The sequence below is a fragment of the Podarcis erhardii genome (assembly GCF_964252035.2).
Source record: "Podarcis erhardii genome assembly, chromosome: 5".
Taxonomy (NCBI): domain Eukaryota; kingdom Metazoa; phylum Chordata; class Lepidosauria; order Squamata; family Lacertidae; genus Podarcis; species Podarcis erhardii.
The window spans coordinates 8,633,332-8,648,196 of NC_138509.1; the positions used below are offsets into that span (position 1 = coordinate 8,633,332).

The 14,865-nt window shown below is 44.1% G+C and overlaps 1 protein-coding gene and 1 long non-coding RNA gene across 2 annotated transcripts in view; both read left to right on the forward strand.

Annotated features, from left to right (window-relative positions):
• Positions 1-8,322, forward strand: part of LOC309341514 — a 42,702-nt gene extending 34,380 nt beyond the window's left edge. The window contains exon 3 of the long non-coding RNA XR_014156361.1: positions 8,163-8,322. This is a non-coding gene — a long non-coding RNA (uncharacterized lncRNA). The remainder of the gene's footprint in view (positions 1-8,162) is intronic.
• Positions 1-14,865, forward strand: part of FGFRL1 (fibroblast growth factor receptor like 1) — a 175,908-nt gene that overhangs the window by 126,172 nt on the left and 34,871 nt on the right. The gene's annotated exons all lie outside the window — the stretch shown is intronic.

A 14,865-nucleotide genomic window follows, 5' to 3' on the forward strand; every position in this document is an offset into this window, starting at 1 on the left:
CTTTTCTAAGCCGCTTATCCGCTAAGCCAATAAGCCGCTAAAAGCCGCTAATAGCGCTAATCCGCTAAGCCGTCAGTGGGCTTGCTTCGCAAGACGAAAAAACCGCTAGACGAAGAGACTCGCAGAACGGATTCTTTTCGTCTTGCGAGGCACCACTGTAACTGTGGTGGGGATGTGTCTACAATAGTGGGTTGAATGAGGAGTGAGAGTGGGTTTAAATTGCCTGGAGGAGTGTGCATATCTGTGTTGGTTGTTAAAAGCACGATATGGCTTCATGGTGTATTGGCTGCCCACAAGGCAAATGTTGCACCTATTGCCATGATTGTGGGCAGAGTAGAATCGGAAGGGTCCTTGAGGGTCACCTAGTCCAACCCCACAACAATGCAGGACATTCCCCTTATTAGAACACAGTTACCCCTGTTGCCCCTTCCACTGTTAAGCCCCCTGGTCCTACAGCGGTGCTACTGGATTCCAGGTCAGTTTGATTTCTAGAAACTAGCATTTTTGTATTGCACCCCATTTTATCTTGCTGAACAGCACTTCAGACTTGTGAAGTGGTTTATTAAATTTGCAAAATAAATAAACTAAACATAGAGGAAAATTCAATGAGCATCAGTTTGCAGTTTTGTACATAGTTACTTGGGAGTAAGCATCACTGAATGCTGTGGGACTGACTTCTGAGTAAGCACGAATATAATTGAGGCTGTTAAAATAGTAGCATGCTTGTAATACTCAAAGCACACTAACAAAAACAATGGGTCACAAAGAGGTCGGAATGTGGAGTTCTATTCTAGACCATAGATTCAGGATATTTCAGTACTCCACAAATATTTTTAGATATATTCCAAAGTAGGTCTAGATAGCCTAATAAGTAAGATTATTACCTACCACGATGCCAAAACAAATTAAACCAGACAAAAGGTTTTGTAGTTACTAATAAAAACAATTCTAGATGCCATTTTCATTGGGGGTTTTCTTGGTATTTTTTCCTGGTAGCTAATGAAATAACCTAATAAGGCTAGGAGTGGAGTTGTCAATGTCCTTTCAGTGCCTGATAAAAATGTATATCTTCTCCCAGTCATTTGATGCTGTTTATTATTTTTTTCTGTTGCTGAAGTTTCTGCTGTTTGCTGGGCCTGTTTATGGGTTATTGCAACTTTTTTGATAATAACATGTTGATTTCATGCTATCCCAATTTTGGCTCTTAATGTTTTGTAAACTGCTTAAGAGACTTTTTTGTAGTAAGTCAAACTAGTAGGTCATAATAATAATAATAATAATAATAATAATAATAATAATAATTTGTTGTTTAGTCGTTTAGTCGTGTCCGACTCTTCATGACCCCATGGACCAGAGCACGCCAGGCACTCCTATCTTCTTGCCTGGCGTGCTCTGGTCCATGGGGTCACGAAGAGTCGGACACGACTAAACGACTAAACAACAAATAATAATAGAACCACCCAAAATGAAGATAGGTGCTTCATCCATCCAGGAAGGGTGGGGAATAAGGATTTTTATTTAAACAAAATTGCATTTTAAATGTACTATAAAAGTGGTAATGATACTAAGACAAGAGAGATGTAGCCTGAAGGAGCTTATCTCCTGATGGATCTCAGTTCAAGAGTGCCTCTTCTTGATGATGCCTTTTCTCCTGCTTTTTAGCATCAGAAAAGGGAATGGGATTTTAACAGACACTGGGGCTGGGATTCATTTGCCTGCAATTATGCTCAAGAAAGGAAAGAAGCCTTTGTCCCAAATAAAAGAAAGCTTGTAGTTCATTAAGTGGCAGCAGATTGTAGTTCTGCTGAGCACCCTGCTTGAAAAAGGGACTAGAGGTAGCTGCTGGCCCTATCTCTGAAATGAACTTCATTCATACTCTCTCCTGTAGTTTTCTAATGGTTGCCTGAAGAGGAGCATGTCATTACAAGATTCTTTTCCGATTAGGGGAAGGGGGGGGCTGGTCTGGCTTCTCTCCCCACCTGGTCCTCCACACTAGTTCTTTATGGAATGCAACTAAGCTTGGGGGGGGGAGTGTGGAAGATAACTTTCTGAACAAAAATAAATTAAAAGTATTCATAAGGTAAAGGGACCCCTGACCATTAGGTCCAGTCGTGGCCGACTCTGGGGTTGCGGTGCTCATCTCACTTTACTGGCCGAGGGAGCCGGCGTACAGCTTCTGGGTCATGTGGCCAGCATGACTAAGCCGCTTCTGGTGAACCAGAGCAGTGCACGGAAACGCCGTTTACCTTCCCACTGGAGTGGTACCTATTTATCTCCTTGCACTTTGACGTGCTTTCAAACTGCTAGGTTGGCAGGAGCTGGGACCGAGCAATGGGAGCTCACCCCGTCTTGGGGATTTGAACCGCCGACCTTCTGATTGGCAAGCCCTAGGCTCTGTGGTTTAAGCCACAGCGCCACCCGCGTCCCACCAAAAGTATTCATACCTGAGTACATAACCCTGTTGAGAAGAAACATGCACAGCATGGAAAGGAAAGGACATGTTTTCTTTCATGCTCCTGCTACCGTTGCTCAAAATTCTGTATGCTTTGATTTTACAAATCTTATTTTTGCTTTTATTCGTGGGATTCTTTCTACATGCTTTTAAGGCTTTTAGTATAGAGCTTCTCATAAAATGAAGCCCAAAATAAGTTCTCTTGATGGCTGGCTGCAGTAGGTCTTCTTCTGTAAGTATCACTATAGGCTGTATAGCATGGGTAGGCAAACTAAGGCCCGGGGACCGGATCCGGCCCAATCACCTTCTAAATCTGGCCCGTGGACGGTCCAGGAATTATTATTTTTTAACCTGAGTAGAATGTGTGCTTTTCTTTAAAATGCATCTCTGGGTTATTTGTGGGGCTTGCCTGGTGTTTTTACATGAGTAGAATGTGTGCTTTTATTAAAAATGCATTTGTGGGGCATAGGAATTCATTCACCCCCCCCCCAATATAGTCTGTCCGTCCCCCAAGGGCTGAGGACAGTGGACCAGCCCCCTGCTGAAAAAGTTTGCTGACCCCTGCTGTATGGTAAGAATATGACCCACCAAGAAGTTATCTTGCTCAATACATAAGCAATACATAAAAATATAATAACAAATATAGCAAAGAACAGAATAAAAGAAAAGATGAAGAAAGAAAGAAAAGAAAAGAAAAGAAAAGAAAAGAAAAGAAAAGAAAAGGAAAAGAAATAATGAAAGTAGAAAAGAAATAGAAAACAGGAAATGGATAAAGAAAAAATACTTCAGGAAAACCATTGACACCTTTTTTACCTAAATAATAGGTAATAAATAATAGACTTCCACCAATCTCACAGCACTTCTTTTCGTACATAACATGCCTATCTGTATTTCATTATTATTCTTATCTTAATATGTGGACTGCCAGCTTTAATGTGTGTTCCTTTAAACCAATGCATGGAGCAATTCCGTTCTGCTGTTGTGCACCATTACGTCGGTACTGCACTTAAAGGATTTAAATCCACAGCTAAGGGTGTCAGGGAATTCTAAAGAAAATGGGAGTAGAAATTGCAGCTGTTTACTTATTCGTCCCATGTCCAGAGCAGAAATCAACCCACTGGGTACAATCTGTTTACGTTATTGCTGTTTTCAGGCCACAAACAATAAGTAATTGATCTTCTTTCCCATTTGCATTGTGTTGACATGAATTGAATTGACACGAATGGTCTTTGCCTGAAACAAATTAGCGTGGAAATAACATGATGATAGCTTAATTAATTATGTAAAGTTCTGCCCTAGTGGCCCTTAGATGAGTAATGTCGTTTTGTTGGAAGCCGAACTGCAGTGGAACTGAAACAGCACTGCAAGGGAGGAACATTTATTCCTTTTAAACAACAATAACAACATATTTATTGATACTTAAGCTATACACAAAAATACATACCCACTACAAAGTATCTTTTTATAATTTACTAATTTACTAAGAGAAGATAGCTTTCTCTTCACCTGTCATTTCTTTTCTGTGAAATGCTTCTTGTCGTGAAATCCACAAGGTAGGTATTTATTCCAAATTCCTAATATGGCACTTCTAATACAGTGATTTTAAATCCATATTAACTTTATTGTACCACAGATATCAATGCCATCCAAGTCCTTCTATTTCTTAAAGTCCTCTCATTTATCAGTGTTAACCATTCCCTTATCCACATTAGACAACAGGATGCAAAATAAAATTGTAGATTTGGCACACCTAATCCTCCTCTTTCCTTTGCACCTTGTAAGACTTTAAATTTACACCCCTACCCACAGCCAGGATACTATTGGTCATCAAAATTAAAGTGTGGCCAAAATTCATTTTAAACCACTTTTCTATAATAAGACCAGTTTTCCATATTATAATCTGCATTTGAAATTTGCAGCTTGCAAGAAAAAAACAATTCAAAACTCAAAGCAAGAAGTTTGTGGCAATAGGTTTGCAACCATGTGGACTTAATGGAAGCAGGGCAGGCTACACAACTAAGCTATGCTTGAACTTCTTCCAGGAGTCCCCAGGGTGTTTGAAAAAGGTGGATAAGCCCTTCCTTTGGTTGGTTCTCATGTCGAGGCATTGGCACCCTGGACGTACCGTAGACTGTACCCCACAGTAACTTTTAAAGAAGAAGAAGAAGAAGAGTTTGGACTTGATATCCCGCCTTTCACTTCCCTTTAAGGAGTCTCAAAGCGGCTAAAATCTCCTTTTCCCTTCCTCCCCTACAACAAACACTCTGTGAGGTGAGTGGGGCTGAGAGACTTCAAATAAGTGTGCCTAGCCCAAGGTCACCCAGCAGCTGCATGTGGAGGAGCGGGGAATCGAACCCGGTTCACCAGATTACGAGTCCACCGCTCTTAACCACTACACCACACTGGCTCTTAAAGTGCTGCTGCAGCAGCAGCTGCCCATTGGGAATTGGTAGGAGCTGCAACACAAGCAGCAGGTGCCAGTTGTAGAGTGGATCACAAGATAGCTTTTAGGGCTCAAGGGGGGAAAGTGGATGCTGATTCTCTTCTTGAGATATTTATACACGCCAGTTTTATCCTTCTTCTAAGAAACTTGGAGTGATCTCTCCACAACAACCTGCTGCTGTAGACTGGGTTGAGAGAGAATGAGTGTGTGTGTGTGTGTGTGTTGGTTTAAAGTCACACAGAGCATTTCATAGTTAGGTGGGCTGTACCACAATGTACCGTATTTTTTGCTCTATAAGACTCACTTCTTCCCTCCTAAAAAGTAAGGGGAAATGTGTGTTCGTCTTATGGAGTGAATGCAGGCTGCGCAGCTATCCCAGAAGCCAGAACAGCAAGAGGGATTGCTGCTTTCACTGCACAGCGATCCCTCTTGCTGTTCTGGCTTCTGAGATTCAGAATATTTTTTTCCTTGTTTTCCTCCTCCTAAAACTAGGTGCGTCTTGTGATCTGGTGCGTCTTATGGAGCGAAAAATACGCTACTCTGTTTTTGGTGGTTTTGGAAAACAACTTATCCTGGCCTGGGTAACAGTGGTTTTCTTCCTTAGAATGTCACTTTTGACATGTCACAAGTAACAGCAATACTTCATTCCTTCCCCCCACAAATAAAAATGTGAATAGAAACACTACTCTTCCTTTTGTGGTTGAAAAACCCAGCTGTGACAGTAAACCACAGAATGTGTTTGTACATGTTAGTTGCAAAATGTGGTAGTTGCAAAATGCGTGGTAGGTTAGGGAAGATTCTAGTCTTGCTTCAAACCTGCTACTTCCATTCCATCTTTAGTTTTGTAATAAGAGAATGGATTTCGTAAAGTTACGTTTTGGCTTGGCACAATGCAAACCGTTTTGTTCATTTTTAAAAAATGAAAAAAGCACCTAGTTATTGTTATTTTTTTTTAACAGCTTGGAAGGAAGTTGAATTTATGAAAAGCTCAAGCACATAAGAAGCTGGGAGGAATACCAAGGGGTTTTGTCATTTTTGGCAGGCTTGTCTTCATTAAACCTACTTTGAAGCTTCAGTTACCTGAATTACCATGGCTGGAACGGAGGGGGAAATGGCTAATATTTCTGGAAAATAAAGGAGCGAGTTGGCCATTTTTATTGTTTTTAAACATTTGAGCACATTTCCAGACTTCAGTTTTATCGTCCTGGACAGGTGCTAAGATACACAAGCACAAAATTCACGCTTGGTGTGTTGCCACTGTAGAGAAACTGAGAAGTCCAGGCAGCCATTCTCAGGTACCTGGACTCTCTTTCCCCCAAAATATCTTTGTGAAAAGGATGGCAATTACAAGAAAACTGGCGTGTGCATTTTAGAATATGAACATGAGAGGGGGACTGAGTTTATATGCAGCTAAAAGAAGTGGTCCTAACTAATATAGCCTTATTTAGATCAGGGATGGAGAACCTGCGGACTCTCATTATCCCTGAGCATTTTCCATGCTGACAAGGCCTGGTAGGAACTAGAGTCCAGCAACATATCATATTTTTTGCTCTATAAGACTCACTTTTTCCCTCCTAAAAAGTAAGGGGAAATGTGTGTGCGTCTTATGGAGCGAATGCAGGCTGCGCAGCTATCCCAGAAGCCAGAACAGCAAGAGGGATTGCTGCTGTCACTGCGTAGCGATCCCTCTTGCTGTTCTGGCTTCTGAGATTCAGAATATTTTTTTTCTTGTTTTCCTCCTCCAAAAACTAGGTGCATCTTGTGGTTTGGGGCGTCTTATAGAGCAAAAAATACGGTAGGTTCCCCATTCCTGATGTAAATATTACAGTTATTGGATAATGATTGGGTGATATCATATTTTGACAACAGCTGCTCAATCAAAATGCATGCCTGGTCCTGAGATCTAATTTCTGTTTTCTGACAGTGTCCTGAATCGGAACCAGTGGTGGGTTGCTCTTTGGCAAATATGAATAAGATAAAACAAAACAAATTCCTTCCAGTAGCACCTTAGAGACCAACTAAGTTAGTTCTAGTTCTATGAGCTTTCGTGGGCATGCACACTTCTTCAGATACACTGAAACAGAAGTCACCAGACCCTTCTATATAGTGAGAAGGTGGGGAGGGGTATTACTCAGAAGGGTGGTGGGAATGGGTGATTGGCAGATAGCTGTGATGAGCCTGTTGACGACTCTTAACGACTGCAATAGGTCTTACAGGAGGAAGCAAGGGGTGAAAAGGTGAAAAATGGCTTTGTCATGTATAATGAGATAAGAATCCAAGGTCTTTGTTCAGGCCAGGTTTCTCCATGGTTTTAAGTTTGGTGATAAGTTGTAATTCAGCAGCTTCTCTTTCCAGTCTATTTCTGAAATTCCTTTGTAGTAAAACAGCTATAAGACAGCTATGTAGTAAAACAGCTATAAAACAGCTATGAATAAGATAGTGATTGATTTAAATAAAACAGACAGTGATAACGTTATTGGCATTCAGGGTTATTTAAATAAGCAACACATGTCTGGTTGCTGTCAGAGGTGAGGTCCTGAAAGATGAACGACTTTTACATACATCTGCACTCTGGCCCTCTTCCTCCATGGAATTCGCATGTAGTATACAACAATGTGCTTCCCTTCTGAACTTTTTTGGGACACGGTATGGCAAGACTGCTGCAGCCTTCATCCAGTCAAATCCCAGATGGATATTGGTTTCAAAGGGAATGATGACTAGCCAGTATGTTAAATATTTTAATTCAGTGAACCTCCTGTTCTCCTTGATGTTTGCTAAAGTTACTCCCAGCAGCTGTAGAAGAGAATGCGTACGAGGAACTGAAGGAGAATCCTGTATCCTTTCTCCTGTTGCCTGACCCATAAATCTCAGCGCTGAGTAGGCACTTAGCGCCGGGCACTCCTTGCTTTGGTCTGCAGCACCAAATGTTTGATGAGAAGTGTGTGTTGTAGAGTCAGGATGAGCAGAAGGTGGATAGGAATCTACTGGTGGATCTTGGGGAGAATTTAAAGGACAGCCCTATACCTCAGTTGTGCTGACTGAGGGGTTCTAACAAATGGCTGAAACTACCCTACACTGCCGCCATTCAAGGTAAATGGACACTGCTGGGAAGATATGGTGCCGCCAGTCCAGGCCAGCATATTTCCAATAATAATAATAATAATAACAACAACAATTTTTATTTATACCCCGCCCTCCCCAGCCAAGGCCAGGCTCAGGGCGGCTAACAAGCAATAATAAAACATACCGGGAGAGGCGGTCCCATAGGTACGAGGGTCCTAGGCCATGAAGGGCTTTAAAGGTCAAAACCAGCACCTTAAATCTGACCCTGTACTCCACCGGGAGCCAGTGCAGCTGGAAAAGCACTGGGTGAATATGTTCCCATGCCAGAGACCCCGTGAGGAGCCTCGCTGCTGCATTCTGCACCCGCTGGAGTTTCTGGAACAGCTTCAAGGGCAGCCCCGCATAGAGCGAATTACAGTAGTAGTAGTTTGGATTTGATATCCCGCCTTTCACTCCCTTTAAGGAGTCTCAAAGCGGCTGACATTCTCCTTTCCCTTCCTCCCCCACAACAAACACTCTGTGAGGTGAGTGGGGCTGAGAGACTTCTCTGAAGTGTGACTGGCCCAAGGTCACCCAGCAGTTGCATGTGGAGGAGCGGAGACTCAAACCCGGTTCCCCAGATTACGAGACTACCGCTCTTAACCACTACACTACACCGTCGCATGGATCACTGTGGCCAGGTTGGGGCGGGAAAGGTAAGGGACCAACTGCATGATGCAGCGAAGGTGGAAAAATGTCACCTTTGCTGTTGCTGTAACTTGCACCTCCATGGAAAGGGAGGCGTCAAGGATTACACCCAAACTCTTAACGGAAGGCAATGGCACTTCAGCAGGGCCATCTTAAGCATATCTGGCGCCGTGGTTCAAAGATCCCTCCGGCGTCCCCCCTTTCCCCAGAGTTGTCGACCTTTCCCCAAGCCTCTGCGGGGATCGCTCTCCTCCCACGGAGGCTCGGGAAGGAAGCTGCACGCCCACCCTCCATATGGTTGATGGGGCACAGCTGGTGGTCATGCAGGGAAAGGGGAGGCCGCCGGCAAAGCCGCGCAGCTCCCCCACTCGCTGGGGCGCCCCTGAGAGGCAAGCGCTCTGGTGCAATGCACCAGTAAGCCCCATAGGAGAGACGGCTCTGCTCTGCAGCATAGCAGCCAAAATGGGATGGAGATGTGGTTGCACCAAATACTGTACCCATGTAAACACTGAACTTGACCCCAGCAACAAGGCGCACGCGCACACACACACACGCACACACAGTAGAGGGGGAGAGAGGCGGCACTTCACACAAAACAGCCCATCTCCAGAACACACATAGGAAGGTGAAGCACATAGAAAACAGGCTTTGGCTAGAACTCTTAACATATACTTCGCCCTGGGATTCAAGATGCAAAGGCTGAAAAGTCAGCACTGCTCCCTCTGCCACAACTCAGAATACCAGGACAGAGCACCCAGCATGGGTGAGCTAGGGGACGAGGCAACTGTGCCACAAGGTGTAGCTGCCACAAATGTCTCCAGTCTCCTCCCCAGCCCTTTGTTACCGTATTTTTTTTGCTCTATAAGACTCACTTTTTCCCTCCTAAAAAGTAAGGGGAAATGTGTGTGTGTCTTATGGAGCGCATGCAGGCTGCACAGCTATCCCAGAAGCCAGAACAGCAAGAGGGATTGCTGCTTTCACTGCGCAGCGATCTCTCTTGCTGTTGTGGCTTCTGAGATTCAGAATATTTTTTTTTCTTGTTTTCCTCCTCCAAAAACTAGGTGCATCTTGTGGTCTGGTGCGTCTTATAGAGCGAGAAATACGGTATATCAGATGCAAATAGTGAGTCTTGCAGAAGCTATATTGCGGCACTACTCTGTTCTCCCATCAGCCAATAGCAATGTCTCCCACACATGGTGGGCACTTGGCCACCATTCAGAGGTAATGCTCTCTGAACACCTCGCAGGCAGGTGTTCCTCCAATCATTGCCATTGCCCAGGAACACGTTGCCTTGAAAGGACATGGCCTGGACACCTGGAGCAGTGTGCCCTTGCACACACCCAATTTCATTGCAATCCCCCGGGATGCAGGTGAAGGGAAGCCCCGGCAGAACTCACAGGTGGCACTTTTCTACCTCAGCAGCACCTGGGTTCAGGAACTCTGGGCTGCTTCCTATACCCCATTCCATGCAGGCCATGAGGAAGATACACCCATGGCCAGCAGCAGTGTCCATGATGCTCTCACCACAACTCCCATCATCCCTGACTACTGGTCCTGCTAGCTAGGGATGGTGGGAGTTGTTGTAGCCCAACAACAGCTGGGGATTCAAGTTTGAGAAACACCAAGGAAGAGAATTGCTCAGGGCTAGAGAAAGTATTCTGTAATGCTGTTCTTTAATACGGCATACGAACGAGGGGCTACCAATAGTCTGAAATGTCATTATAGGGACGCGGGTGGCGCTGTGGGTTAAACCACAGAGCCTAGGACTTGCCGATCAGAAGGTCGGTGGTTCGAATCCCCACGACAGGGTGAGCTCCCGTTGCTCGGTCCCTGCTCCTGCCAACCTAGCAGTTCAAAAACACATCAAAGTGCAAGTAGATAAATAGGTACTGCTCCTGCGGGAAGGTAAACGGCGTTTTCGTGTGCTGCTCTGGTTTGCCAGAAGCGGCTTAGTCATGCTGGCCACATGACCCCGAAGCTGTACGCCGGCTCCCTCGGCCAATAAAGCGAGATGAGTGCCGCAACCCCAGAGTCGGCCATGACTGGACTAATGGCCAGGGGTCCCTTTACCTTTACCTAGAACTAATGCTTGGAAATCTTTTTGTAGCATAATCTCTGTTCTTTGCGTTGCACCACTTTATATAATTCTAAGGAATCCCTTTATGTGTATTGCTCTTCCATTCGTCAATGCTGAGAAGACTGGATTTGAACAGGCAAATGGTCTTTACATTTATAAAGCTCTTAATCTGCCATGTAGTAATGGTTATGAAAGTTCCATGAAAAGACAACCGTCTTTATTTTTGCTACTGTGGGTACAGTATTTTTAAGTGTAACATTGTGCATGTGTCTCCCTTTGCTTTTTATGGCTTGGGTTTTATTTTAAACTATAGCCATGTGGTGCCCTTATTTTCATAGCTCAAGATTCAAATTTGTTATTTTACACTGTGTGGGAAGCTATTTTCATTCCGCCCTGTAAAAAACGTTTGCCAAGTGCTGAGCTTTCATGTAGATTGCCATTTGTTTTTCAATAGGATCCATTTGTAAGGGCCAATCCTCCCACCTCCAGCATGTTCCAGTATTTCTATGAGTGTAGTTGCAAATGGCCTCTCTAGGCCAAACCCTCTCACACTGCTGAGAAAGAATTCAAGAAAGGCATTGTGGTTTCTCTGAATTTGTGCAAGGCTACAGACTTTTCTACAGTCACTTCCCCCTGTACTGCCCATGGCAGCCTCAACACACGAGGGGCAAAACCTAGGCATCTCCTTTCAGTGGTCTGCCTGGCCTCACCTTGTGGTTCCCAGTGTTCTTATTGCTGGCATGGTAGTTATGACTGGGGACGAGCCCGTAAGAGGGTGTGCAGTGCATCCTGCCCCTTGGTCAGTGATATGCATACATTTAGGTAAAGGTAAAGGGACCCCTGACCATTAGGTCCAGTCGTGGCCGACTCTGGGGTTGCGGCGTTCATCTCACTTTATTGGCAGAGAGAGCCGGCGTACAGCTTCCGGGTCATGTGGCCAGCATGACTAAGCTGCTTCTGGCGAACCAGAGCAGCACACGGAAATGCCGTTTACCTTCCCGCTGGAGCAGTACCTATTTATCTACTTGCACTTTGACGTGCTTTCGAACTGGTAGGTTGGCAGGAGCAGGGACTGAGCAATGGGAGCTCACCCCATCACGGGGATTCGAACCGCCGACCTTCTGATCGGCAAGCCCTAGGCTCAGTGGTTTAACCCACAGCGCCACCCACGTCCCTATGCATACATTTATTTGGGCCACAAATATGTAATTAAGAAGTGAAAAGAGATACAGATCTGCACTGGAAAGATTCTAAAACCATGAAGTATGCAAACCACAAGCAACCTTGATCATATAACATTAACTTAACAGCAACAATAACAGAATATGGAATTGGCACTCAATTCAGTTAATGCTAGCACACCTAGGGCTCAGGAATAGCACAAGGCACCACCTGTTGCCTACACACAAACACACACACACACTTCAGTTTCTGTATCGTTGCAATTATTAGCGCTCCCTTTTTTGCCCAGTACTATTTCCTGCATGGCTGCAATTTTCTTCATCCGTCAGAAAGTTGAACAACCTGGTATTTTCCTCCTCTTGAAGAATTTATGCTCTCCTTCTGCAGTGGGTGGCGCTGTGGTCTAAACCACAGAGCCTAGGGCTTGCCGATCGGAAGGTCGGCGGTTCAAATCCCCGCAACGGGGTGAGCTCCTGTTTCTCAGTCCCAGCTCCTGCCAACCTAGCAGTTTGAAAGCACGTCAAAGTGCAAGTAGATAAATAGGTACCGCTCTGGTGGGAAGGTAAATGGCATTTCTATGAGCTGGCCACATGACCCGGAAAAACGGTCTGCAGATAAACGCCAACTCCCTTGGCCAGTAAAACGAGATGAGCGCCGCAACCCCAGAGCCGTCCATGACTGGACTTAACGCTCAGAAGTCCCTTTACCTTTACCTTTTGCAATGACAGTGTAATGTGCTTGTTGCTGCGTATCATAAATAAAGTAACAATTGCACTGCAAGCACCCCCTGCAGAGCAGGGACAATGCTGAAGTTCAAGTAATGAGCCATATGAACTGTAGAGCAGAAAATTGGCCTGACCTTCAATTATTTGAGTTCGAGCTAGCCAGAGAATGCATATGGGTTCTGGATTCACAAAAATAGATCAATGAATAAATTTAGCATTTGTTAATCTAATGTCAGTTTCATAGGATTTCGGAATCCTATGAATTAAGTCTGTTGCCATGTTTGCCGGCAATACTAAAATGTAGCTTAAAATAAACTTACCTTTGCTCTTTCCACACTCTGGACTATGCTCCAGGTGCTGAAACAAACCAGAAACAAATAAACTCTGGCTTGCCACTGTATGTGAACCTGGGTTCACATACATCTCTCCAGACAAATGAGTGAAAACAAACTGCAAGCCCAGCAAAAAGACAAACTCTGACATTTTGGTTCCTGGCATATTTCTTCCCCTACACGGCACAGCCAGGAGTGTGTTCATGCTCATTAAACCAAAGTGTGTTTTAAACTATGCAGAGTCAGATTATAATGGTACAATTGGAGTGATTGCACTTGCTGTTTGTCTGTCTGTCTTTCTGTCTGTCTGTCTCTCTCGCCTCTAACTCTCCTAGGAGAAGAGTTATGAAGCAAAATGTACAGGCAACCTTCTAAAGCCAGAGGCCACATTTTTGGAGCAGTGAGCACATTCTGAATTTTGATTAACTGCTGTGGTTGCCAGTCACAAAATTGCTGCCATGGGGTCAGTGGGTGGGGTAAAGCAACTTGTGCTAACAAGTTCAGTTATACCATAGATTTGCCTAATGCCCTTATGACATGGACAACCTTCATTTTCCTTATAATCCCTAACACAGAATTTGCATTTTTCACAGCTGCCACACACTGGGTCAACATCTTTGTCAGGCTCTCCACTACAACCCTTGTTCCTGGTCAGTCACTGCCAGTTCAGACCCTATGACATATGTGAAACTGAGAAATCTTGCCCTTTACACTTGTTCAGATTGGATGGCATTTGCCATTTCCCCACCCAGTTTGGAGAAATCTTACTGGAGCTCTTCACAATTCCCATTTTGTTTTAACAACCCTGGACAATTTAGTGTCACCCTCAAACTTGGCCGCCTCACTGCTCAGTCCTAACTTTAGAATGTTTATGAACAAGTTAAAAAGCACACAAGCCAATATTAATTCTGCAGCTTTTCCTTGCAGACAACTCATCTGTACATACCTCCCTCTCACTCCTCACCCTCTCTCCCATTCTCATACAGGACACATCCAAAAGAAGGGCCTGCCATATAATCCCCCCAAAATCATGAGGGGCATTGGATTGGATATTCCTGTGCTAAGCAACTTTCGTGAGATGAACCATCATGGCTGCTTTTGTTTTTCAGTGTTTTTCAATGACCTTTCAAGTCAGAACAGTTGATGAGTGAGTTGCTTGGATAGCAGGCTGTAGCAGTCCCCGAGGTCTTAAAAAGTCGATGTTTTTAACCCCCTTTTAGTGGTGGCCCCAACCCACCTTAACCTGGCTTTGAAGCTATGATTTACCACTGCGGAAACCAGTTCATTGGATTGTCTTCGTGACTTGCACCAATGCCTTTTTAAAATGGTGGTAAACATCCTTTTGCCCCCAGTTTCACCCTGCAGTGTTTCTGGCAATTTCAGCCGCTTGGACTCCTGTGTCTCAAAAGAAACACATCTCAGGTATCACATTAATTAGATTGGTATGAGATTATGGCTTACAAATTGCTGTTTTTGGATACAGATTCCTTATCCATTTTAAACTTCAGCAGTTAGCATGTAATAATATACCATAGTAGTCAACTTCTCGCAGAAGAGTAGGCAAAAAAATGTTTATTAAAATAGATTGCAATCCCAGAAGCAGGAAATTTAATATTATTAATAAAAACAGGTGGCATTATTCGGAATGTTTTCACTATATACCACTTCATTCATAACACAGTATTTAAAAGGCCCTGCTTGTGTTTTTTGTCTCAGTATAGCATAAATCTTTTTCTCTGCAGAATTGTTATCTGTAATGGAAAGAGTAGCTCAAATTAGCACCACGACGGGGTTCAGGGCCAAAAAAAGTGTTCTTGTAGCTATGGCAAGTTATGACAAGCTACTGCTTCCCTTTTCTGTTGCATATGTTGTGTCTGTAGAAGGACCGTGGGACTCCTTTAGGC